General features: G+C 45.6%; 1 protein-coding gene and 1 pseudogene across 1 annotated transcript in view; both read left to right on the top strand.

Moving 5' to 3' along the window:
- Window positions 1-10,956: 10,956 nt before the first annotated feature.
- LOC101961410 (C->U-editing enzyme APOBEC-1 pseudogene) lies at window positions 10,957-12,136 on the top strand (annotated as a pseudogene).
- A 1,246-nt stretch (window positions 12,137-13,382) lies between these two features.
- Window positions 13,383-25,536, top strand: part of Bid (BH3 interacting domain death agonist) — a 41,447-nt gene continuing 29,293 nt past the window's right edge. The window contains exon 1 of the mRNA XM_005340577.5: window positions 13,383-13,519. The gene's annotated coding sequence lies outside the window, so the exon portion shown is untranslated. The remainder of the gene's footprint in view (window positions 13,520-25,536) is intronic.

Here is a 25,536-nt window from a genome sequence, read left to right as displayed (position 1 = left end):
TTGGATGGTCCCAAATAGAGTGCAGCCACCAGGGCCCTTTGGAGTCCTGAAAGATGAAAAAGGGCCTGTTCTCATCCAGGTATGTCCTAAACACCTTGCCTGCCCAGCCCTCCCAGCCCCAGGGAAGTTGTACTTTCCTGCTCCTACCATGTCTAGATTCAGAAAAGGATGAAGAACAACAGTTAGAGGCAACAGAACAATTTCCACCCCCCAGACCACTCATCCCAGCCCCCAGACTTCCCTCCCCAACTTCTCTCCAAAGAGCTCTCCAGGGACCCAGGAGGAGAACTGGGGAAAGCATTGATAGCAGGAGCTAGGCAAACTCTATGGCAACAGAGAATGCTAAACAGCCTCTTCCAGCTGAGTTTGGGACTGTAACCCTATATTTGGCAACTGAGGCGCACTTAGGCATAAATATATGTGGTCAAATCTTCAGGTTTCAAAATTCCAAGTGGCCTTGACTTTGAGAACTGAGCAAGAAATTTAGCCAGGGAAGGGAGCCAGTGGCCACTGTATACTATTGAAGCTGGTTTCACTACACTGGGAAAAGTGTCTGCAGTACCTCTTCCAAGCAGCCCTGTGGGTTCTGGGTAGTCCCTTATACCTCTCTAAAGTTGAACCCATGAGTCTTCTCTTCCCCTCCCCAAGAATAAAATTCTTTACTGGAGGTCACTCGACCAAGAAATGAAATGAGCATTGGACCAGGAATCTGTTCTAATATCTGGCCCAGTTTGGCCACTACCTGATTGGCTGATCTCAGGCATGGTTTTCCAAACCTGTTTTCTACCCTTGAAATAGTGAAAATAACATTTACATCTCTGCCCTATAAAGTAGGGCTGAAAAGGGACCATCTGAATTTTGAGGGGTACTGTGGTTGCTGAGTCGTACAGTCATGTGCCAGCCACCAGAGCCAAACATGAGTATCCCCTCCCTGTAGGCTGCCCCAGGATCTGCCCTCACCAAGGGACCTGCAACAGGAACCAGCATCAGCTGCTCAAGTTTGGTTTCCAGTAAATTTATGATAACATCTGGATCTCAGTTCAGTTTATAGGAAAGACAGGAGGTCATGGTGTTGGGTTGGATGTGGGGAAAATCCGGCACAGGACAGAAGGTGATAGAATCTTCATGTAGGGAAGGCACACATCTCCTGGCCTTGATGACAAATCCTGTCACAGGTCCAGTTCTGCTTTGCATGAGGCTACAGGAATGGGAGAAACACAGCCCCTTATTCAAGGGACATAGTCCCACTCTTGCACCCACTCACCCCGACACATGGCATTCATCACCTATGCACCTTAGAACATAATTCTGTATATAGTGACTTGCCCCCTCTTTCTTACCATCCCTCACTCTAATAATTGCCATAGAGCACATTTAAGCCAGTTATAGCCATCCCAAGCCAGGCCCTCCCACTCCCTTCCCTTTACAAATAGGATTCTGCCAATAATCCAAAGGGCTGACTTCAGTAAGGGTAGGGACAAGATGAAGGATGGCAGATAGCACAGAACTCATGACTAGGTCATTCCTGGGGGCCAAATACTGGAGAGCCTATCTCTTTGGCAGAGTCAATCCCACTCCCCCCTGGGAAAGTTGCTTGCCCCTACTATGGCCTGTCTGAGCCATAACCAGATGCTGGAAAGGTCTTTGCCTTCCAGAGCTTCTTTGCCTTACAAATTAGCCCTCTAAAGTGGCTCTGCTTTACTTCCTTGAATGGAGCCTTACTATCAGCTATGGTTTCTGGCCCAAATAGAATAGCCCAAGAGGAAGGACTGCTGAAGGTAATTTTGGAAATCCCAGACTGGTCTGCTAGCTCAGTGCAGATGCTGAGCCACACAGGGCAGAGCCAGCTTCCAACAGCTTCCCCAGGGCCACACCCACCTTCCTACTTGGTAGCTCACAGAATGGGAATGGGCAGACTGCCCCTCCTTCCAGTCCACTCAGACAGCTCAGATGTATAGTGCTAGACATTACTTTTATCCCAGACCCTGTTCCTGAATCTCACCATCTCTTCCCTCTCCTTCATCAGGATTTGTTTGCCTTTCTTCTCAATAGAGTTCTACTTTCCAAAACTTACCTATCCTTCAAGGTCCAGGGTTAGACTGTGTGGTTGGAAAGTACCTTGGGGAGGTTGGGGAGCTGGCTCAATCAGCCAGCCATTAAGGGATCCTGCCCCTACAGGCTGCACCCAGCCTCCTCCCAGGGGCAGGAGAATCATCCCTCCCTCTCACCCACTTCTTCCCCTGCCTCAGGCACATTTCCTTCATCCCTTTTCAGGCCACCCAGACTGGCCTTCTTAGATAGCAGGCACCTTACCCTCATTGTTTCCTGTAGACCCATGGTAAGAGACACTGGCCGGACTCTTCCTTTGAATCCCTTTGGATCTGTTTTGGATATGATGGGAGCCAGAGGGGGAGCTATGGGAGGTTTACTATTTGAGTCTTGGAGGGTGCTATGGTCTTTAGAAATGAGCCACCATCCTTCTGCTCTCTGCAACTTTGATGTTGGCTGAGTGAGCCGTGGGGACCCAGCCCCCTGCCCTAAGACCTCGTCATAGTGAGCAGCTATGGAGATCTAAATGTAGGCAGTGCTCTGCACATGGCCCTGCATCTCTTCTGTCCCCTCGGCCCCAGATGGTATATATGCATCTCCACTTTGCCACCCTGGATCTTGGGCAGAGATTGGCTGTCAGTTTCCTTCTCAGAGGTTAGAAGACGGAAGTGGCCAGGATAGAGGAAAGCCATGATTCCACAGATCAGAGGTCAGCTCAGTCTTAGGAGGAAGCAGTTGGGGGCTTGGAATAGAAAGGGGTGTGAGGAGATGGGCACTGGGAGGTGGGGCCTCCAGAGCCCCACCCCATCTGGATTTGTCTCTGGGGAGGTCAGAGGCCCCACAGCAGGCCTCTCCACCTGCAGTTTGCAGGGACAACATACTATAAAAGCAGGAGAGATAATGGACTCATGCACAGCCTGAAACAATATTCCAGCCCTGTGGCCAATTGTGAACAAGTCAACCCTGTCCCTGACTTCTTAGAACTCAGCCAACTAGCCAATGGAGTTCTGCTTCCCCCCCCTCTTTTTTCTCAGATTAGCATTGTGATTAGAGGTCTTCTCTGTCCAACCCAGCTTTTTCCTCTCTTCTTTCTCAGATATCACCTCCCTCCAACTTTTTCTCAAAGTCTGTTTACCAGAGGATACAAATGGCTACTTTTTTCCCCCCAAGATCTTTTTCTTTTTCTTTTTTTTTTTTTTTTGTACTGAGTATTGAATCCAAGGGCACTTCACCACTGAGTTACACATTCCCAGTCCTTTTTAACTTTTTTTATTTTTGAGACAGGGTGTTACTAAGTTGCTAAAGCCAGCCTTGAACATGGTAACCTCCTGCCTCAGCCTCTGGAGAAACTAGGATGACAAGCATATGTGACCATGCCCAGCTATAATAAAGCTACTTCTATGCTGAAGTAGCTCTACCACTGAGCTACATCCCCAATTATTTTTTTTTTTTAAACAAGGAGCATGTTTATTGTAAGAACAAATGTAACAAAGTAACAGACTTCTCCCAGAAGCAGGGGAATCAATAGGAAAGTACTGATTTGTTCTTTTCATGGGCTTTGGCCCTTCCTCCTCTTTCTATCTTCTCCCCTTCCACACTCTCCTTATTATCACTCACTGGTACCCCATGCCCATGCATCTTAGTCTTTTTGTTGGACCTCCCCAACACTCATATCCACAAGCACTTTCGTGAGCTAGGCCGTTGACCTCATTGGGAGACCCTTTTTACTCTTTCTGTCCAGACCTGGACCTGCCCGTCCCTTCATCATTCACCATTCTGCCCTGGCTGCCCACGCAGTTCTGAATCTCCCTCATCTCAGCCTCCTGATTAGCTGGAACCATAGGCCAACATCACCACACAAAGTTCTAAGCCTATGTTCTCAGCTTAAGCACTTCACTGTTAAAACTGAATCCACACCAGACAAACCTCTGTAACCTTCACTTCAATGGCAACTTTGTCTGGTAATACAAGGTGTGGCCCAAATCTAAGCACCCATCCCTCTGGTAATTTAGGCTGTTTCTTCCCCTCCATGCTCCCTAACAGGGAGCATGTTAAGAGGTGTGTGCTAAAGTACACTTAACCACTGTTTCTGGATTTTCTGTTCCTGTGTTGACTGAGGGTAGAGGCCCAGTTCGGTGACTTAATAGATGCATGATATTGTCCCAGTCTTTTTATTTTTTTATTTAGAAACAAGGTCTCACTAAGTTGCCCAGTCTGGCTTTGACTTGGAATCCTCCTTCCTCAGCCCTCCAAGGTGCTGGGATTATAGCACATACAACATGAAACCCAAAGTACTTTTGTACAAAGATGTTACTCATTGGTTACCATGGAAATGCAAAAACAAAAACATGGTGAGGTTTTTTGTTTTGTTTTGTTGTTTGGTGCTGGGGATGGCACCCAGGGCCTCATGCATAGCAGGCAAATGCTCTATCACTGACATACACCCCCCCCCCATCTCCTGAGATATTACTTCTTAATTGGCCTAGTAAAAATTAGAAAATTAGATCATGCCAAGCACTGGTGAAGATGGAGAAAAATAAGAACATCAAGCCTTATTGTGGCAACATAGATGGAGTACAACTGCTGGGGAGAGTGGCTGGTCTTACCTGCTCAGGTCCATCTCAGGTCAGTAGTTCTGTTCCTGGCAGTCTATTCCTAGATATCTCTCTAAAGAAATTCTCATTCAAGCTCCATGTTTGAGAATATTTACCTAAGAGTTATCTGTCACAACAGAAAGTTGAAGGTAATCTTGGGTTCCATACTTTGGGGAACAGATGTGTAAAATGTGGGAGATGCCCACAGTGAAGCACTCTGAGGCACTAGATATGTAGCAACATAGAGGAGTGTTACAAACAGTGCCTAAAGAAGAAAAAAATGATATTAAACATATTAATAGATGCCTTTGAGAAAATACCAGGCTATATACAAATAAACAATATGTGATGTGCAGGATGGTTCATCTTCCTCTCTGTTTCCACATGAAATTGTGCCAGATATTATTAGATGCATCTTCCTCAAACCAGTTTCCAGCCCTGAGTTTCCTTCTTTCTTTGCCCCCCCCCTGCTTTTTTTTTTTTTTTTTGTACCAGGAATTGAACTCAGGGGCACTTAACCACTGAGCCACATCCACAGCCCTATTTTGTATTTTTTTCTAGAGACAGGGTCTCACTGAGTTGCTTAGCACCTCACTTTTTGCTGAGACTGGCTTTGAACTCATTATCCTCCTGCCTCAGCCTCCCAAGATGCTGGATTACAGGCATGCACCACCACGCCTGGCCTTTTTGTTTGTTGCTGTAATGGTGGTGGTGATACTCGGTATTGAACACAGGGACATTACCACTGAGCTACGTCCTCAGTTCTTTTTATTTTTTATTTTGAAATAAAGTCTTGCTAAATGCCCAGGCTGGCTTTGAACTTGCAATCCTCCTTCCTCAGACCTCCAAAGTGCTGGGATTACAAGCACATGTGCCCCATCTGAGTTATCTTCCTCATACAAGGACCAGACATCTGGATGTCCATATTCTGAGCTCCCCACACTCAACCTTGAACATGAAAGACCATAAACAGGGACTCCAAACAGAGCTGTCACCAAGCCCCTATGCTTTACCCACCTTACCACAACCTGTGTCTGTTACAGATATCACACTGGGAAAGGCTAGGCCTTGGTTCTCTCTTCCTAGAAGCTAGGTCTGTAGTGAGAACTGCCCTGAGGCTCCAGCTAGAGCCTAGGTCATAGACAACTTCAGGAGAGTGGCGCTGGGACTCCCCAAGCTTCAACACTATCTGGAGATCCCCTAGGTTGAGGGCTTAGGCTTCAAGACTCTCACCCTACCACTTTAGATGTCAATCACAAGCTCAGAGTGGTTTATCTGTGTTGGAGACAGCTGTAAACTGGGGTTCCCACACCCCTCCTTGGGTTTTAGTGACTCAGAACTCAAGGAAGTACTTATTTACATTTACTGGTTTATCATAAGGATATTGCAAAGAAAACTGAGGTTAATACTAGAGGAAGATGTACATAGGGCAAGGTACAGAAGAGGGACAGAGCTGTCTCTGTACCTTCTTCAGGTACACCACCCTGCAAGAACCTCCATGTGTTCAGTTATTGGAAGCTCTCTGAATCCTGTTCATTTTGATTTTATGGAGACTTCATTACATAGGCTTGTTTGATTAAATCATTGACTATTGGCAATCAATTCAACCTTCATCCCTAAACTTGGGAGATGGGACTGAAAGCCCCAAACCTCTAATCCTGCCCTAGGTCTTTCTGGTGACCACCTCCACCCTGAAATCACCTAGGGACTACAGCCTATAGGCAGGCATCTCATTAGCATACAAGATACTTATCAGTTTGGAAATTCCAAGGATTTTAGGAGTTCAATGTCAGGAAATGGGCAAAGACCAAATGTACTCAGTATTTCACAACATCATAGGGCACAGGGGTAGGATTTGACCTTAGAGAGAGTGCACACACATAGGACTTTGCAGGCTACTGAAAAGACAATGACTTTTATTCTATCATAGAGAATTTAAAAAGTGGAGTGACAAGTCAGGCATGGTGAATGCCTACAATTCCAGCTGAGCAGAAGGATCACAAGTTTGATGCCAGCCTGGACAAATTATCAAGACATTATCTCAAAAATTAAAAATGGGCTAGGAAAATATAACTCAGGGGTAGAGTGCTTGTCCAGAATATGCAAAAATGAAACTCCTTCTAACAAGAATATACAGCAAGGTCGTGGGTTCAATCCCCAATACTCCAAGAACAAAAATTTAAAAGCATTAAAAAGTGGAGTGACAAGAGCTGGGTGATGGTGAAACTCAATGGTAGAGCTCTTGTCTACCATATGCAAGGCCCTGGGTTGATCCTCAGAACAGCAATACAAAACAAAACAAAACAAAAAAAACATAAAGCGCTGGTGGCGCACACCTATACTCCCAGCGGCTCAGGAGGCTGAGTCAGGAGGATCACGAGTTCAAAGCCAGCCTCAACAACAGTGAGGTGCTAAGCAACTCATTGAGACCTTGTCTCTAAATAAAATACAAAACAGAGCTGGGGATATGGCTCACTGGTCAAATGCCCTGAGTTCAATTCCCAATACCCCCCAAACAAACAAAAAACATAAAGCAACATAATCTGACCTCTTATAAAAAGAGAAAGAATGTAGGGAACAAAAATATAAGGGGACCTGGCCACGCATGGTGGCACACAGCTGTAATCCTAGTAGCTAGGGAGGCTGAGGCAGGAGGATACAAGTTCAAAGCCAGCCTCAACAAAAGCAAGGCACTAGGCAACTCAGTGAAACCCTGTCTCTAAATAAAAAATACTAAGTTCAATCCCTAGTACCAAAAGAGAGAGAGAGAGAGGGAGGGAGGGGGTACCTGTTAGGAAGTCATTGCAACAATCCAGGAGGGAGAGGATGGTGGCTTGGTGGCAGAGGTTGTTAGACCAGGATGCAAGAAAAGACCACTGACTCCAATTAAAATCAAATTAAAGCAAGCTTCTTTTCGGCCCAGTTTTATAGCCCAAAAAGTTACACAAAGGGGGGGTTACAGATAACAACTTTCTGAGGAGCATAACACAAGTTTACATTTTTGCTGGCCCTGGCATCAGAATTTATGGAGATCTTAGAGACTCAGAGAGGGTCATTATCCGGCCAGGGAAGGCCAGAATTTATGAGGCGTCACTAAGGTTTAGGAAAGGATTGTTATCTGGTCAGGGAAAACCGGACATGGGTGAGTTCAGGGCACGGGCAGGCATTCCAAGTAGGTTCAGAATTTGCAGTAATTTATAGTAAAGCCGAAATTATCTTTTCATGGTTTTGTGGCGAGATGCCCAATTTTAAGAAAAGATCAGGTGGGTCTATCAAGGTAACATAGCAGGTGTGCCAAAAGGAGGCTATGGAGCAACTTGGTCCATATACTGGTAGGAGCACAAAATGGCATCGCCACTTTGGGAAACCAGCACCGTTTAATGAAAATATCCCAGTCAGGCATGATGGTATATGCCTGTAACTCTAGCTACTGTGAAGGCTGAAGCAGTTGAAAAGGAAATTTGAGGCCAGCATGGGTAATTTTGTGAAACCTTATCTCAAAATAAGAAATAAAAAGGGCTGGGGATGTTACTCAGTGGTAGTGATAGACCCAACCTGATCTTTTCTTAAAATTGGGAGCCATCTCGCCACAAAGCCATGAAAAGCTAATTTCAGCTTTACTATAAATTACTGCAAATTCTGAACCTGCTTGGAATGCCTGCCTGTGCCTTGAAACTCACCCATGCCTGTCTCTCTGACCAGATAACAGCCCTCTCTGAAACTTTGGTGACGCCTCACAAATCTTGGCCTTCCCTGGCCAGATAACTACCCTCTCTGAGGCTCTAATGACCTTTATAAATTCTGATGTTGGGGCCAGCAAAAATGTAAACTACCATTTGTGTTATGCTAGTCAGAGTTCTGTTATCTGTAACCCCCCTTTGTATAACTTTCTGGGCTATAAAGCTGGGCTGCAGGAAAGCTGTGGGTGCTGTCTTGTTCCCAGTTTGGGGAGAGAGAGGCAGCCCGGCCGGTCGAAATACTAAGCTTGCTTTAATTTGATTTTAATTGGAATCAGTGGTCTTTTCTTGCGTCCTGGTCTAACAGTAGAGCACCCCTGAGTTCAATTCCCTGTACTGAAATAAATTAAATATCTCCCATCTCTATGACCCAGCAGTTCCAACTCCTAGGTGTCTTACTCCAGACAAGTGAAAGCCTATGTTCACAAAAAGAATTTGTACAGAGTGATCTCGGTAGTGCTAGCCATACCAGCTATATCTGGGAACATTAGAGTTGGTGAGCAGCATGTTCTTATGGAGACTGTTTCCACAATAGCCTGGAGCTGTATTTCACAGTACAGGAGGTCATGCTTGTCATGATGGCCCTCAGTCTCTGAACAAAAAGAAATTATGCTAAGGGGCTGGGATTGTGGCTCAGCGGTGGAGCGTTCGTTCGCCTAGCACTGGCGGGACCCAGGTTTGATCCTCAGCACCACATAAAAATAAAGGCATTGTGTTGTGTCCACCTGCACCTAAAAAATAAATATTAAAAATTATTAAAAAAAAAAAAAGAAATTATGTTAGGTGCGGTGATGTACACTTGTAATCCCAGCAACTGGGGAGGCTGGGGTAGGAAGATCTCGAGTTCAAAGCCAGCTTCAGCAACTTAGCAAGGCCCTAAGCAACTTAGTGATACGTTGTCTCAAAAAATAAAATAATGGGGTTGGGGTTGTGGCTCAGCAGTAGCGCACTTGAGGCACTGGGTTTGATTCTCAACACCACATACAAATAAGTGAAAATAAAAGTCCATCAACAATTTTTTAAAATATTTCAATTAATTAATTAATTAAAATGGGCTGGAGGATGTGGCTCAGTGGTTAAGCACCCCTGGGTTCAAGTCCCAGTACCAAAGGGTGGTGGGGAGAGAGGGGGAGAGAGAGAAAAATTATATTCTGAGCCCTATTTTTTTGTGTGTGTGTGGTACTGGGGATTGAATCCAGGGCCTTGTGCACAGGAGGTGAGCACTGTACTAAATGAGCTATAGCCCCAGCCCTTACCCCCCATTTGTTTTTTTAAAATATTTTTAGTTGTAGATGGACACAAAACCTTTATTTTATTTATTTTTATGTGGTGCTGAGGATCAAACCAGTGCCTCACACATGCAAGGCAAATGCTTTACCACTGAGCTACAACTCCAGCCCCAGAGCCCTATTTTAGAGGACAGAGGAGTATGCAATTTATCATTCAAAGTTCAACAACTGGAAGTGATGAGAGGAATAAGAGGAGAGTTGAATAGTATTGAGACTGCAAGAATTACTAGTTATATGCATTTGTTAGAAATCAAACTTCTAGCAAGAGTATGCAGTGAAGGCCCGAGGACAACTACTGGAGCATAATTCAGTTTGGGTGGTCCACATATGGTATTAGTAATGTACTTACGGGCCTAGACCTTGGGCCAGAAATTATTTTTAGCTTATGTGTGCGGGTATACCAAGTGCAGAACAAAGGTGCCTGTCACTCCACCTTTCTTCTTTTGAGCACACAGTGTTGAGCTGGGATCACTGATGAAATCATTTGTTCTGTGAGCTTAGACATCCTAATGAGTATTATTCCCTTCACACCAGCACCTGGGGAGGAAATGAATGTATTTGAATAAACTTGCTTTCATTCAACATTCCTAGATTGTCTCTTTGACACTTCAGTCGATTTAAACTGCACAGAAATCCAGAAGCTTCATTTAAAGTTAAGTGATAAAAAGGGATAGGGCTGGGGATGTGGCTCAAGTAGTAGCACATTCGCCTGGCATGCGCGGGGTGCTGGGTTCGATCCTCAGCACCACATAAAAATAAAATAAAGATGTGTGTCCACCGAAAACTAAAAAAATAAATATTAAAAGATTCTCTTCCTCTCCCTAGGAAAAAAAGGGGGGGATAGGCATGTGACTCAGTGGTAGCACCGTTTGTCTACCACGTGTGAGGCCTTGTTTGGGGGGGAAAGACTTTCATAAATTTAAGCCATAAAGTTGGGCTCTTTTTTTAATATTTATTTTTTAGTTATAGGTGGACACAATATCTTTATTTTTATGTGGTGCTGAGGATTGAACCCAGTGCCTCACACATGCCAAGCGAGCACTCAACCCAGCCCTAAAGTTGGACTCTTAAGGTGAAAATTGTGTGCTTCATCCTTTCTTTGTGTAACTGTAAAATTAATCTCTTTTTTTGCTTTGACTTCCAGGAACCTTACAGATAACCCCATTCAAAATATTGTTATTTAGGTCCCACCTCAGAGGCCAGGCTTCTTTCCCTGCCATTTTTTAGCTTTTGGCTTCCTGTTAACTGTAGCCATGGGCCATACAATTCAATTTCACTAGAGCATGAGTTTCTCCAGTTTCTGGGCATAGACAAGGTGCCTTCACCCCGCACATTCCAACCTGTGCCTCTTATCTTGAAGAAAATTTTCCAAGAAATCGAGAGACAGTAGCAACCACTGGGGTTTCCCAAGATTTATGCTACAGGAAGGAGCTGGGTGTCTGTCACTATGTGCTTCGAGTTCTCTCAGACCAAGGTCCTTCAACTGGTGATGACACTCTGAGGAGGAGAATTGAACCCTGGGAATTTGAAGTCATCTTTGACCCCAGAGAACTTCACAAAGAGAACTGTCTGCTTTACAAAATCAAGTGGGGCACAAGCCACAAGATCTATCGAAACTCTGGCAAAAACACCACCAATGTTGAAGTGAATTTTATAGAAAAATTTACTGCAGAAAGACATTTTTGCCCATCCATCAGCTGTTCTATCACCTGGTTCTTGTTCTGGAGTCCTTGTTGGGAATGTTCCAAGGCTATCAGAATTTTTGAGTCAACATCCTAATATGACTCTGGTTATTTATATAGTACAAGTTTTTCAGCACATGGATCAGCAAAACCAGCAAGGTCTTAAGGACCTCATTAACAGTGGTGTAACTGTCCAGATTATGACAGACTCAGAGTATTGTTACTGTTGAAGAAATTTCACCAGCTATCCACTAAAGAAGAAACTCACTGGCCAAAATATTCTCTTGATGGGCCATGCACTAGCTCTCCACTGCATCATTCTAAGTCTTTACCTTGCTTAAAGATTTCCAGAAGATGTCAAAATCAGCTTACATTTTTCATCCTTACTCTTCAAAATTGCTATTACCAGACAATTCCACCCAATATCCTTTTAGCTACAGGGCTGATAACAGCCTTGTGTGACTTGGAGATGAATAGAATGATTCCCGTATGTACTGTTTTAAGAACAAGCAATGGTGACACACCAAGAAGTGAGTACCATTAAGAATCTAGAAATTGGGGCTGGGTATGAAGCTTAGTGGCAGAGCACTTACTTGGCATATACAAGGCTCTGGGATTGATCTGCAGCATTGGAGAAAAAAAAGAGAGAAGAATACAGAAATGTTCAGAAGCAGCATTATCATGAATTGTTTAACTTCCTGCCATATTCCAAATTACCCTAAAACTTCATATCTTTTGTTTTAAACTTTGTATCTTAAAGCAATAAGTATTTATTGTCACAAAAATATTGTTACTTATTCTTCTTTTAAAAATATTGTTTTTTAGTTGTAGTTGAACACCATATCTTCATTTTATTTATGTATATTTTTATGTGGTGCTGAGGATGGAACCCAGAACCTCGCACGTGCTAAGCGAGCACTCTACCATTGAGTCACAATCACAGCCCCTTGTTATTTATTCTTTAATTATGTGGATATGCAATTCTGAAAAAGAAATCAAATTGCAGCCTAAATTTAAAAAATTAGTTCATTACATAATTCTTACTATAATAGTTTTTATTCCTTGTGAAATGAATGTCTCAAAAATGTTCAGGAAAGTTGAAAAAACACAAAGGCAAAGAAGAAAATCTATGAGATTTCATTATCCCTATGTAACCATGTGTTTTTCTTCCTTTCATTTTTTTTTTTTTTTCCAAATTCAGTTTCTATTCCTGTGTTCCCCGGTCTGATACAGCAACTTTCTTGGTCCTATTTGCTTCCTCATTCTTTTCAGAAACTTTTTTGTTTATTTGTTTCTGTTTCTCTTTCGTTGGCATTACACGTAGTTGTTCTTTGGCCACACCACAGTCCTGTCCCAGCAATGGGAACTATCTGGACAAGGGGACTGGCAAGTGGCTACACTAGGTTATCTGCACCCCACAGGGCTTTGCATCTTTTCCTTTCTCCCTGGTTCCTTGAGAACTGAGAACTGCCACCCCAGAGGTTATCCCAAAATAGCCTGGGAGGCCTCCGAAAGCAGTTCCTCACCAGAAGCCTTAGGAATTGTCCTGGCAACGTTGGAGTCAGTGGCCAAATTTGACAGCTATAACAATTGTTTGAAGGTGCCAACCTTGACAAGGGATGAGTGAAGCCAATGTCATTTTCATTGCTACCAATTTTTTTTTTTTTTTAAAGAGAGAGTGAGAGAGGAGAGAGAGATTTTTAATATTTATTTTTTAGTTCTCGGCGGACACAACATCTTTGTTGGTATGTGGTGCTGAGAATCGAACCCGGGCCGCACGCATGCCAGGCGAGCGCGCTACCGCTTGAGCCACATCCCCAGCCCCATTGCTACCAATTTTTGTGCCGGGCCAGAATCAGGCCCGTGGCAGCCCTTGGGGCGGGACAGAATCCCGGATTTGGAGACCTCTCCCGCCGGCTCCGGGATTCCCCTTTCTCGCCGACTACCCAGCCTGGCGCGTGTTCAATTTCCCCAGAGGCAGGCGGGAGGCGGGAAGCTGGAGGCGCGTCGGAGGCGGGGCGGCGCGGTCGGAGGCGGGGCGCCGCGTGAGGGCGCGAGGGACGGAAGCTGGTCATCCGGCCCGCGTCCGGGCTCTCTCCGTGCGCTTTGGGGACTTTGCCTTGGTGCGGACGCGCCCTGCGCCCGAATTCCCGCGCGGCGTCTGGGTGGTGAGTATGCCTTGGCTCTTGGGCGCCCGGCCCTGTGTTCCCTGGCCCGGCGCCATCGCAGGGGTCTCCACCGAGCTCAGGTGGGGGCACACCGCCCGCGCTCTCCTCGTCTCGGTCTCGGGTGTCTGCGCCTGGGGTCGGGACCAGGGGAGGGCTGGAGAGACGCATGCCTCAAAATGTTTCCCGGAGCACTCCGCCGCCCTGCGCCTGGCGTCGGGTGAGAGCCCCCAGCCCGGACGTGGGTCCGCCCCGCCGCCAACCTCGTTTCTGTCCAGTCCCTTCGTGGGCGGCCCGCACACGCGGGAGCGCGTCCCCTGTAGCCGGCCCGCCCCGCAGCGGCGATCCTGGACAAGGCAGCGGAACCCCATGTTCTTCTCTGTGGCCCAGTGGTCCTCCCTTTGGGCGGCGGTACTGGCTTTGTTGTCTTCTCTTCACGTGGATGTCGCCTGGGTGGGCGGGCGGGCCGCGCCCCTCACCCGCAGGTGCTTGAGAGAGCGGGGAGAGGCGAGGCCACAGACACCTCCGCCAGGGTTTCGTGGACTGTTCAGCCCCGGCCATCTCTAGAGATGAGAAAGCTAACAGGAAGGACAGGCTCTTGCCTCACACCTGCTCTGTGGCAGATCCGGAACCCCAGCACAGATGCAGACCTGGTACTCCAGTACAGGGCACTTCCCCTATACTTGCCGGTGCCTCAGAGTTCAGAGCTCCATGGCTCCACAAACGTGGCGGGAGTGGCAGCCCACAGGGCAGCTTGGAAACCCCAGAGAGTCCTGACACTCTTACCCACCAAGTAGCTGGGCTAGCAAGGGGTTATTCATTCATTCATTCATTCATTCACTCATTCAACAAATATGAATGTGCAGCTGGTGCTGGGGTCAGGATAGGACCAGAGATGGCCGTGAGGGGATAGACTGAGGATCACAGGGAAGGGCTCTATAGCTCTGCGCCTTCTTGGCCGGGATTAGCTTTCATGTGGCAGACCTGGGGATCCATCCCAGAGCCCCTGACTTATTCCATGGCTACACTTGACCAGTCTTCTGAGACATTTTCAAAGCCCGTAGTAGCTCAGCTGACCTGCTATGGAAGAGAGCTAGTGGAAGCTGCAAAAAAGATATGTTTTTTTGCACATTCCATCTCCACCTGGTCAGGGAACTTGGCAGGCTCTGAGATGGGGAGGGCTTCCTGCGCTGGGGCTTTGCCATCTTGGGACAGACCCTGAAGACTGCCTGACATCCCCTGGGAGTCAGCCATGATTGTGCCTGGAAGAGAATGTGGTCTGGCAGCCAGGGGTAAATAGGAGAGAGAGTGAGCACCAAATTCTAGTGAGGGGGGCTTTCTTGGGAAGATGACCCATGCCAAGCCTTAGCTGCAGCTAAGTGTGTCCTTGCCTCTTCTGTCCCTCCTGACCCAGGGATGGAATGGGAGTAGGGTCAGCACTTAATAGCTGAAGTTTAAAAGCAGCCATCTTGGCCTGGGGTTGTGGCTCAGTGGTAGAGCACTTGCGTAGCATGTGTGAGGCATTGGGTTTGATCCTTAGCACCACATTAAAAAATAAAGTTGTAAAATCTTAAAAAAAAAAAAAGAAAAGAGCAGGCATCTCACTTGGGATTGTTTTCCTGAGGAACAAAGTGCTGCCTCAGGAATAGAGACCTAAGACTGCGGGACATGTTCCTATAATTGATCTGCAGTAGGATAGGACTGGCAAAGAAGGCCAGACTACTGGGGCTCTCTGAAGGATGAATAAGGGCATGGTTTTTCCACAGGAGTCCAGGCTGTGCAAGGAATGCCTGGGGAGGAACACTTATTTGCAAATGAGTATAAATGGGCCTTGCAAGGAGCCCTAGCCATACCCAGGCCTTTGGACTTTGAAGGAAGGATGAGGACCAGGAGGAGGATGGAGGTTTGATGATGGAGCCTTCTAGGCTAGCATTCTCAGCCTTGTGAAAGGCAATGAATGATATTCCCTTTTGTCTTCTTTCTAGCAAGGTGGAGGGGTTGGTGACCAAATGGGAGTCTGTAACCATCAGTTTTCAAGGACAGGCAGCCTTCTTATTCAGGGACTGAATGAATCATGGTGGTAATACCAAGAGTGCTGGCTCTGAAGTCAATCTGCAAGGAGCTGGGATGTAGAACAGTGGCTGCTGGAAGCACATTCTGTGGCAGCATCTCTGGCCAGGTTGCAGCTGTGAAGGACAGCACAGTTCTGAAGTGCCCCAGAGGCCAGCTGATATGTCTACCCCTGCTCATCTCATCTGGTCTCCACAATTAACAGGATTAACAGCTCCTTGGCTAGCCCACCTGGCTGGTCACTCCCAGAGGTCACATGTATCCTTGTTTAAAGCCACTGATAGATCTAAGGAAGACAGCTAACTGAGGCTCAAAGGGTGGGGCATGTAACCAACCATACCATACAGAGTACCTCATACACAGAGGATATATTTGTAAGTTTTTGTTTTTGTTTTGAGTTGAGGTCTCTATGTTGCCCTGGCTGGTCTTGAATCCTGTGCTCAGGTGATCCTCCTGCCTTAGCCTCCTGAGTAGCTGGAACTATAGGCAACTTCCACCTCACAATGCTATATATGTTTATTAGTTAACTTATTTAGGCTTTATAGTAATCAGAGATTAGATTAGCATCACCATTCTTCAGATGACAAAACAGACAAAAAGGGGTGTTAGATAATTTGCCCAGGGCCACAACTGAGGGATTCAGACTCCAGGGCCCTAATTTTTTTTTTTTTTTTTTTTTTTTAAGAAAGAGAGAGAGAGAGGAGAGAGAGAATTTTTTTAATATTTATTTTTTAGTTTTCGGCGGACATAATATCTTTGTTTGTATGTGGTGCTGAGGATCCAACCCGGGCCGCCCGCATGCCAGGCAAGCGCACTACCGCTTGAGCCACATCCCCAGCCCACCAGGGCCCTAATTATAACCATTGTACCACATTGCCAACCTCCAAGGCTTCTCTCTGTTCTGCTACTTAAATGCAACCTACTTACCTGCACACCTTCATGCCTATTAGAAATTCAGGGGTGAGCGGCAGAGAGAATGACCATGACCTGTAGCCTTTCTTTTCTTTCTTCCTTTCTTTCCTTTCTTTTCTTTCATCAGGGCCTGGGACATGCTAGGTAAGTACTCTACCACTGACCTACCCCAGCCAACATGGCCTTTCTGTTGACTCCTCCCTTGGTAGACCTTAGGAGGCAGACAGGCCTCTGAAGTTACAGAGCAGCTAATGATGTGTGTGAGAGAGGACTCCATTGGTGGAATTTTTACCCAAGAACTACCCTGGCAGATTCCCACAACACTCTACCTGCAACTCTATCCTCCCCCCCCCCCACTTTTTTCTCTGTTTGCCTCTCTTGGTCTAAATGGTAATGTTTTAAATAAAAGGCCATCTCAGTGAATCTGAAGCAACCATTTCTGGAAGTGTTTCTGTCTGAAATTGATTGCTTGGTTGGCTTTATGGGTGTTGTGCCTATGATCTTTTCTGAAAAAGACACACGAACTAAGAAAAAGAGGAAGAGCTGGGGTGTGTCTCAGTGGTAGAGCACCAGTGGCTGCCTGGCATGCCTGAGGCCCTGGGTTCCACCCTTAGCACTGCAGAAATAAAGAAAGAAGGAAATGGAAGGGGCCAAAGAAAAGGAAGAAGTGTTTTGTTTAAATTACCCTCCACTATCAGTATTACAAATGGACTTCCTTGAATTTTGTGAGCTTTGGAGGGAGAGAGTTTTTTTGTTATTGTTTTGTTGTTTGTTTGTTCTGTACTGGGGATTGAAACTGGGATGCTCTATCACTGAGCTACATCCCAGCCTTTTTAGCTCTTTCAATTTTTTTTTTTTTTTTTTTTTTTTTGAGACAGGGTCTCGACAAGTTGCCCAGACTTTTCTTGAACTGGCAATCCCCTCCTGAGTAACTGGGATCATAGGCTCCTGTAGGGAGGAGAAGTTTTGAAGGGTAAAAGACTACATCTGGACATAGACCAGACTTAAAGGGTTGGTTGCTCTTAGGTATGCAGAATAACTGGAAAGACATTCTGCCCTAGTGAAAGGGTGTGGGCAGCTGTGGCTCAGGAGTGGGCAGCACAGCAGTATGGCAGCTGCTACTGGGGAGATCCCTGTTGTCTGGGTCTAGGGCTCAATCTGCTTTGGTGTCCAGATCATCATGGAACTTTCTGCAGAGCTTCCTGCCTGGACTTGTTCATCGGGATGGGATCCCCCAGCTTGCAGAATCATCCATGCTGATGGCTATGCTGGTGACCAGCAGAGCAGGTTGCCATCTACCATAGGATTGGGTTCCTTCCTTATTTGCTTACCAGTCCTCTTTCTTTAGAGGAAGGAAGTCAGTACTGGGCTCTGGATGGGTGGGTGTGCTACTGCTGTTGGCTGGTGACAGTCCTTGCTTCCCCGGAAAAGCACACCGAGGCAAGGTCAGAGTAGAAATTAGAAGTTTATTAAAGGACAGCAGAAAAGACTTCTCCCGGAGGAAGAAGGGGACCCAAGAGGTGGAATCTGTTGGCGGGCAAATGTATTCCCCTTTTTATAGGTTTGGTGATGGGATGCAAGGGGGAAGGGTTAGGACACAGGTGGGCCAAACAAGTAATCTGGGCAGAAAGGACTTAATTATCACTTTTGGGATGGGCTTATCACTTCTCTGGGATGGGCTATCTCCAAATCTGTTGGGGGCTGTTTCTTGGGCTCCATTAACATTTCTTTGGGGTGGACTTTGGCCTAGGGCCTTTCTGGACTTCATTAACATTCCATGAGTTGTCCTGTTTCCCGGAATCATTGTCAGCATGGCCTCCATTTTAGATTTCACTTGTTATTAGACGCGATTTACCTAACTACACTGACTACCTAATTTTAAATCTGGCTTCAGGTGGGGGTAGGCTGGCCTTTGAGGTTCCAAATGCAATGTATGGGTAGATGAGCTGGAACAATCCAATTTGTCTGATATGGACCCTTGACCATGAGCGTTTATCTGAGGCTGCTACTGGAGTCCTAGGCTAGAGGGTTGAGGGTCCCAGCAAATCAGGTTTAGCCACCTGCCTCACAAACCAAACAGAGGAGAGGAACTTGTCCATGTAAATGCACTGGGAAGACAAGAGGACCCACATCCTTATCCCTACCTTTAAGGGGATGACAGTTAATTCATTTTTAAAATTTTATAATGAATTTTATAAAAAGGGAACGAAGGCCAGACATGGTGGCTCATGTCTATAATCCCAATGATTCAGTAGACTAAGTCAAGAGGATCACAAGTTCTAGGCCAGCCTGGGCAAATGTTGTAAGACTCTGTCTCAAAAAATAAAAAGTGCTGGGGGTGTAGCTCAGTGGTATGGCGCCCTAGTAACAAAAAAAGAAAAAAAAGGGCAAGAAAGTGAGGTTTGTATAGCTAGAGGGTTTGCACATCTGACAAAGAAGGTTCATCTTATTACCAGAGCCCTAGGAGAGATACCTGACTCCAGGAATTCCAAGATCCAAAAACCAAACAGAAAAGGTAATGATTAAAAAAAAAAAAGAAGAAAGAAAGAAAGAAAGAAACTTTAATTAAAATGACCATATTGGGAAGGCAGAGTCACATGCTTCCTGATGCTCACATGAACTTTAGGTTTAAACAGAGGAAGAATTGGGTCAAGGGCAAGAGTTATACATATTCAAGCAGCCTTAGTCAAACTGTGGTCTAGTTATTTTATTTCTGGTTCTATGAGGTGGCTCCGACTAAGTCCTTGTCACTTGAGGAAGCCATCTCCATTTGCTGCTCAGGATATTTATCTATTAAGTGATCCTGGAAGGAGGCAATTTGGTGCCCATGAGACAATTGTTCCTGCTTGTGACTTGCCTGTAGGGATCTACTTTACCTGGAAAGTGTAGGGAAATGACTGGAAGTTTCTAGGCACTCCTCTAGGGTCCTAAAAGAGGGTATCCCCACAAATCTTACCTCAGTCTTGAAGGGGGATGAGATAGATTAGGTAAATTTAGGGCTATTACTAGTTTTTATATGAACATTCCTTAAATGATTATGAAGAGCTGAGCAGATCACAAAATTGAAGGTGATAAAGGAGACAGATATGAAATGAAGGCAGAGATGCCCAACTTTACCCTACTTTTAGTTACTGGTTGAGCATCTGCAGGTCTAAGTAAAGAATCATTGCCTAAGTTCCTCTTATAATCTTGGACAGGCATGATCTGGTCCATTACATTTGGATTGGTCAGTGAGGGTCTTGTCAGCAATAAGAAAGTTACTGTTTTTTACTAGGAAGGGAGGAGGGGTTCTACTCATCACAAGATATTTATTTGTCAATCAGACCTATTCCTAGAATCCAAGGTGATTCAGAGCAGAGAAGACACATGCAAAATGGAGGCAGAGTTGCCAAGTTTTTAATCCTATTTTTAGTTACTAGTTACCCACTGAACATTTACAGGCAAAAGTGAAGAGTCTTAAGTCCTTATTACACAGCCAGCAATAATGTTCTTTTGTGTGTGTGGGGGGGGGTACTGGGGATTGAACCTAGAGAGGCTTTATCACTGAGCTATATCCCCATCCTTTTTCATTTTTTTTTTTAAAGAGAGAGAGACAGACATAGAGAGAGAAAGAGAATTTTATACTTTATTTTTTAGTTTTTGACGGACACAACATCTTTGTTTGTATGTGGTGCTGAGGATTGAACCCGGGCCGCACTCATGCCAGGCGAGCGCGCTACCACTTGAGCCACATCCCCAGCCCCAATATTTATTTTTTAGTTTTTGGCGGTCACAACATCTTTGTATGTGGTGCTGAGGATCGAACCCGGGCCGCACACATGCCAGACAAGCACGCTACTGCTTGAGCCACATCCCCAGCCCCTTTTTCATTGTTTATTTTAAGATAGGGTCTTGCTAAGTTGAGTAGTTCTTTGCTAAGTTGCTGAGGTTGACTTTGAACTTGAGATCCTCTTGTCTCAGCTTCTCAAGTTGCTGGCAATACAGGCATGCCAGCGCACCTGACTACAATAATATTCTTGTATTTTTGTTATTAGGCATCTCTGCATCCATATTTCATTTAATTTGCATGAATATATACAGATACTCCTCATCTTACAATGGGGCTGTGTTCCACTAAACCCATTATTATTGGGGTAGAAGGTTCTACTGCACATCACTCAACTAAATCTCTGGAGACAGAAGTTGCTGGAAGAAGACAACCTTCAAAGCTAGCATTGAGGAAGTCAGAGATAATCTTTTCTGTGTCAAATCTCTATGTTCATTAGGGCTTAAGGGCATAGACAGCATTTATGAGAAGAATAAGGGAGTTCAGCGGGACAAAAAGCAGGAAATCCATGGGGCTCCCTCTTTCAAAAGCATCATCATCTCCTTCACTTGGGTTCTTCTATCTATCTATTTATTTATTTATTTTATTCTTTTTTTTGTGGTGCTGAGGATTGAACCTAGGGACTCACAAGTGCTAGGCAAGTGCTCTACCTCACTTGGGTTCTTGGATTCTTGGAGTTGCCTCCTTATCACATCCAAGGGAACTTTTGGAGCCTGCCTGGCTGGTGATGCATACCTGTAATCCCAGTGACTTAGGAGGCTGAGGCAGGTTTCAAGTTCAAGGTGAGCCTGGGCAACTTATTGAGTCTCCAAATAGAAATTAAAAGGGTTAGTCCAGTGGTAATTCTGGGTTCAATCCCCAGTACCTTAAAAAAAAAGACTCCCCAAATCATTGTTATACCATCATAAATTAAAAAATGGTTGTTAAGTTATAAAGACATTTAATTTACCTGACCTACCAAACATCCTAGCTTAGCCTAGTCAACCTTACATGTGCTCAGAACACTCATGTTAGCCCACTATTGGGCAAGATCACCTAACACAAAGCCTGTTTTATAAAAAAAGTATTGACTCTCTCATGTAATTTATTGAATATTATACAGAAAGTGAAAAGTGTAATAGTTGTAGGAGTACACTTTTACACCAACCATCAGAAAGTGGAAAAATAAAAGTTGGGACGGTCTGTATTTTAATTCTTACATTAATTCTGTGAAGTTCTACAGTTGTTGTAAGAGGGGTCTGGCGGAGCGTCGGAGGGAGAGACCACACAAGAAACTTACTCCGTGCAATTGGCAAAAGGGGATTTATTGGGGATCCATTCCAGCGCACTGGGGCTCCGTGCTTACTCAAGAAGGGAGAGCAGCCCAGACCCCAGAGCTGAGGTCAAGCAGAGCTTAAGTACACTTTCTGGAGAGGGCGGTGGGCTTTGCATACATCAGAACAAATCATCATGAGGCGCGGGAAAATTGAACAACAACTCTGAGACGTGATTGGCACATTCATTGGCGGGAACAGGTCGGGCGGGGGTGATTGGTCATTCCTAAGCGGGTTACACATTCAAACTGATTGGATCGGGCCCTGTGACAAACTGCACAGGGCCCTAGACTAAATGGCCATTGTGACCATTAATGGTAATGTGCATCCCACATGGATAAGCCTTGAGGTGACTGTAGCCCTGAGCCCAGAACATGTCCCAAGAGCTCCTACTTGAGTCTCTGTCCTTCAGAGCCAAAGAGAAGGGGAAGACCTTCAAGTGGCATTTGGGGACCTTTCTGTTTTTCCATTTGGTCCCCACAAGGCAGGAGGTGGTCCTTTTTGCACATAGGGAAAGTGAGATTACATTGCAAGTTCAAACCAAACGGACCTGTTTATCTTTAGAGATTCTGTTCTGGGCTTGAAAGACCTGAGCCTCTTAATATACATATGATCTTGAAAGGGTAAAGTTTCTAAGCTGGAAAGCTTGAATTAAAATGTAAAAGATTAGGTATTATTAAGTTCCTCTGTTACACCCAGATTCCTGAGATAGTTAAGACAACGCCCACTGGCCATTTAGCCTAGGGCCCTGTGCAGTTTGTCACAGGGCCTGAACCAATCAATTTGAATGTGTACCCCCCCTTAGGAATGACCAATCACCCCCGCCCGACCTGTTCCCGCCAATGAATGTGCCAATCACGTCTCAGAGTTGTTGTTCAATTTTCCTGCGCCTCATGATGATTTGTTCTAATGTATGCAAAGCCTCCCGCCCTCCCCAAAAAGTGTACTTAAGCTCTGCTTGAACCTCTGCTCAAGGCTCGGGGCCACTCTCCCTTCCTGAGTGAGCCTTGAACCTCAGCGTGCTGAATTAGGATCCTCTTCAATAAACTCCCTCCTGCCCATTGCATGAAGCTGGTCTCTTGTGGTCTCTTTCTCCAACGATTCGCCGGATCCTTACAATCTCAGTGGGCTTCTCTGGGGTTCAGCTCCTGTGAAGAGGGAGCTGGCTGAGGTCAGAGTGGGAAGACTGAAGATCCATTAAGATTTGAGAGCAGCAGGAGTACTGGATGAGACTGGGACTCAGAGCCAGGAAGGGAAGCAGGGTCCAGGGGCATTTGGGGCTGTGGCATAAAGGTGAGGTGGTAGGCATGTGTCCTTCCTGGTAGACAGTCTGGGAGAGTGAACTAGGGCTGAGGAACTCTGATCCTGTGAACATAGATGTCTCAAAAATCTGTGTGCCTCAATTTAGCACAAAAGCCAGCTGGGTGAATGAGTCACTCCCCACCCACAGCCTCAGCTCAGCCAGTGTGTTATTAACATAAGTCAGATTTGGCATCAGAGGGGGCTGGAGAGGCTCCTGCCTTGGTCATTCATCTCCTTGGAGACAAGGAACAGGAAGCCACTGTGGGGTTCAGTGGGTGAACCCTAAGCTTTGAGTTCTGGGAGAGTCACTGCATTAGGACTATCTCCTTTCTTCCAAACTCAACTGCCTCTACATGTGTGTGTGTAGGAGGTAGAGGGAACACAGCCAGGCTAAGCACCATCTGGAGTCCATCAAGGCAAGCCCTGGTGTAGTGGAGGAGATAGAACAATCTTTCTTTCTTTTTTTGTATTGGGGATTGAACTCAGGGGCACTTGGCCATTGAAACACATCCCCAGCCCTATTTTGTATTTTATTTAGAGAAAACAGGGTCTTACTGAGTTACTTAGCACCTTGCTTTTGCTGAGGCTGGCTTTAATCTCGAGGTCCTCCTGTCTCAGCCTCCCAAGCCGCTGGGATTACAGGTGTGCACCACCACACCTGGCAAGATAGAGCAATCTTGACTGAAACTTCTCTAGAAATTCTAGCAGGCTCTGAGACCACTTGGCCCCCAAGGGTGTACAATTTCTGAAATGCCTTATTTTTCTCCTGGGTATCCGTTAGGAACCTTGGAGATCTCTCACCTCCAAAATCCTTACCTGGTCAACTAGGGAGCTGAGTTTGGGGCCCATGGTGGGAGACCGTCTCCAGAGACATCTGTGAGATGACTGTGAAAGCTGCATCTTTTTATGTTCTAGTAATCTGCCCCATTCCCCACCCCTGCACCCTGATGTAGGTCTTTGACCCCTTTCACAGCGGAGGAAAGAAATTTTTCTGCCAGAGCTTGGGAGGCAGGAGGACTGCTGATACCCATGCAGGCCCTTCTGTCTATGCCAGTTGACTCCCTTGTTCCTTGCCAGCTCTGACTAAGCACAGTGTGGGTAGCAGCCCCCTTGTCTGTTTGGGATCTGTGCTGTGCTTTATCCCTGGCAATATCCCATTTTCCTCCATAATTAAGCTCTAAAAAGAAGATAAAGAGGGGCTGGGGATGTGGCTCAAGCGGTAGCGCACTCGCCTGACATGCGTGCGACCCGGGTTCGATCCTCAGCACCACATAAAACAAAGATGTTGTGTCCGCCGAGAACTGAAAAATAAATATTAAAAATTCTCTCTCTCTCTCTTTCTCTCTCTCCTCTCTCACTCTCTCTTTAAAAAAAAAAAAAGAAGATAAAGAGAGTTCAGGAACAAGGTAGTAGGACAAAAGCTCATGTAGACATTTTAGAATGGCCTCTGGGACATCTGTCTCCCTCCTTGCTGGCCTATCTTGCCCCACTCAATGTCTACAGGCCTTTTAGAAAACTCAGGGCCTGGAAGCAGGAGATTAGGTGTCAGAGGGCTTTAACATACAGAATGCCTGACTTCTGTGGGCCTGCTGGTGATGTTCTAAATCACCTGGTAAAGAGGCCCTTCCTTCCTTATGCCACCCTCCCTCAGCTGCTGTGTATATGTATGTACGTATGTATTGCAGTGTTGGGGATTGAACTTAGGGCCTTGTACATGGTAAGCAAGTGTTCTACCAGGAGCTCTGTGAGCTATAACCTCAGCTCTGAGTTATACCCTCAGCTCTTGGCTGCTGTTTTCTTTCTTTGCTTTTATTTCTTTTGTTACTGGGGATTGAACCCAGGGTGCTTAACCTCTGAGCCACTTCCTCAGCCCTTTTTATTTTTTTTATTTTGAGACAGGGTCTCTCTAAGTTGCTTAAGGCCTTCACTGAATTGCTGAGGCTGGTCTTGAACTTGCAATCCTCCTGCCTCAGCCTCCCAAATTGCTGGGATTATGGGCATGCTCACTATGCCTGGCACAGATTAATTGTTTTCTTAATTTCTGGATTGTTTATTGTTAGTGTATAGAAATACAATGGATTCTGAAAATGCTTATATCCTACAACTTTTCTTTACTCATGTTTTAGTCCCAATAAATTTTGGTGGTTTCTTTGGGCTTTTCTGTATATAAGTTCGTGCTGAATTAGTATGTTTAACAGCTTCCCCATTGGTTCCAGTTGCCGCCAGAGTTGAAAACCAGTGGGTGATTAGATAAGTAGTTCCCATGCAGTTGAAAATGAAGTGGGGGTTTCGAGACTGAGTAGAAAGAGATCATTTGCATTTCTAAGGAATGTCACTAGTGTCTGCAGAAAAGACTCCAGGGCCTGGGAGCTCAGACTAGACTAGGTACAAAGGAGTTGGACTGGACCATTGCTCTAAATGCCAGCTTCTTCTTTCCTGTAAATTTCAGTTTGGCTGAGTGATTGGAAGTGTGGCCTACCTCATTTGTATTCCTGGAGTGTCAGCAAAAACCCCTGACCAAACTGATAAGTGTCAATACCCAAAGGAATAAGTCAGCCAGTTAGGCAAACTGTGGTCCTAGAGACCATGGAAAGGAG

This window comes from Ictidomys tridecemlineatus, chromosome 6 (genome assembly GCF_052094955.1).
Source record: "Ictidomys tridecemlineatus isolate mIctTri1 chromosome 6, mIctTri1.hap1, whole genome shotgun sequence".
NCBI lineage: Eukaryota > Metazoa > Chordata > Mammalia > Rodentia > Sciuridae > Ictidomys > Ictidomys tridecemlineatus.
This window is presented reverse-complemented; position numbering and strand designations above follow the sequence as displayed.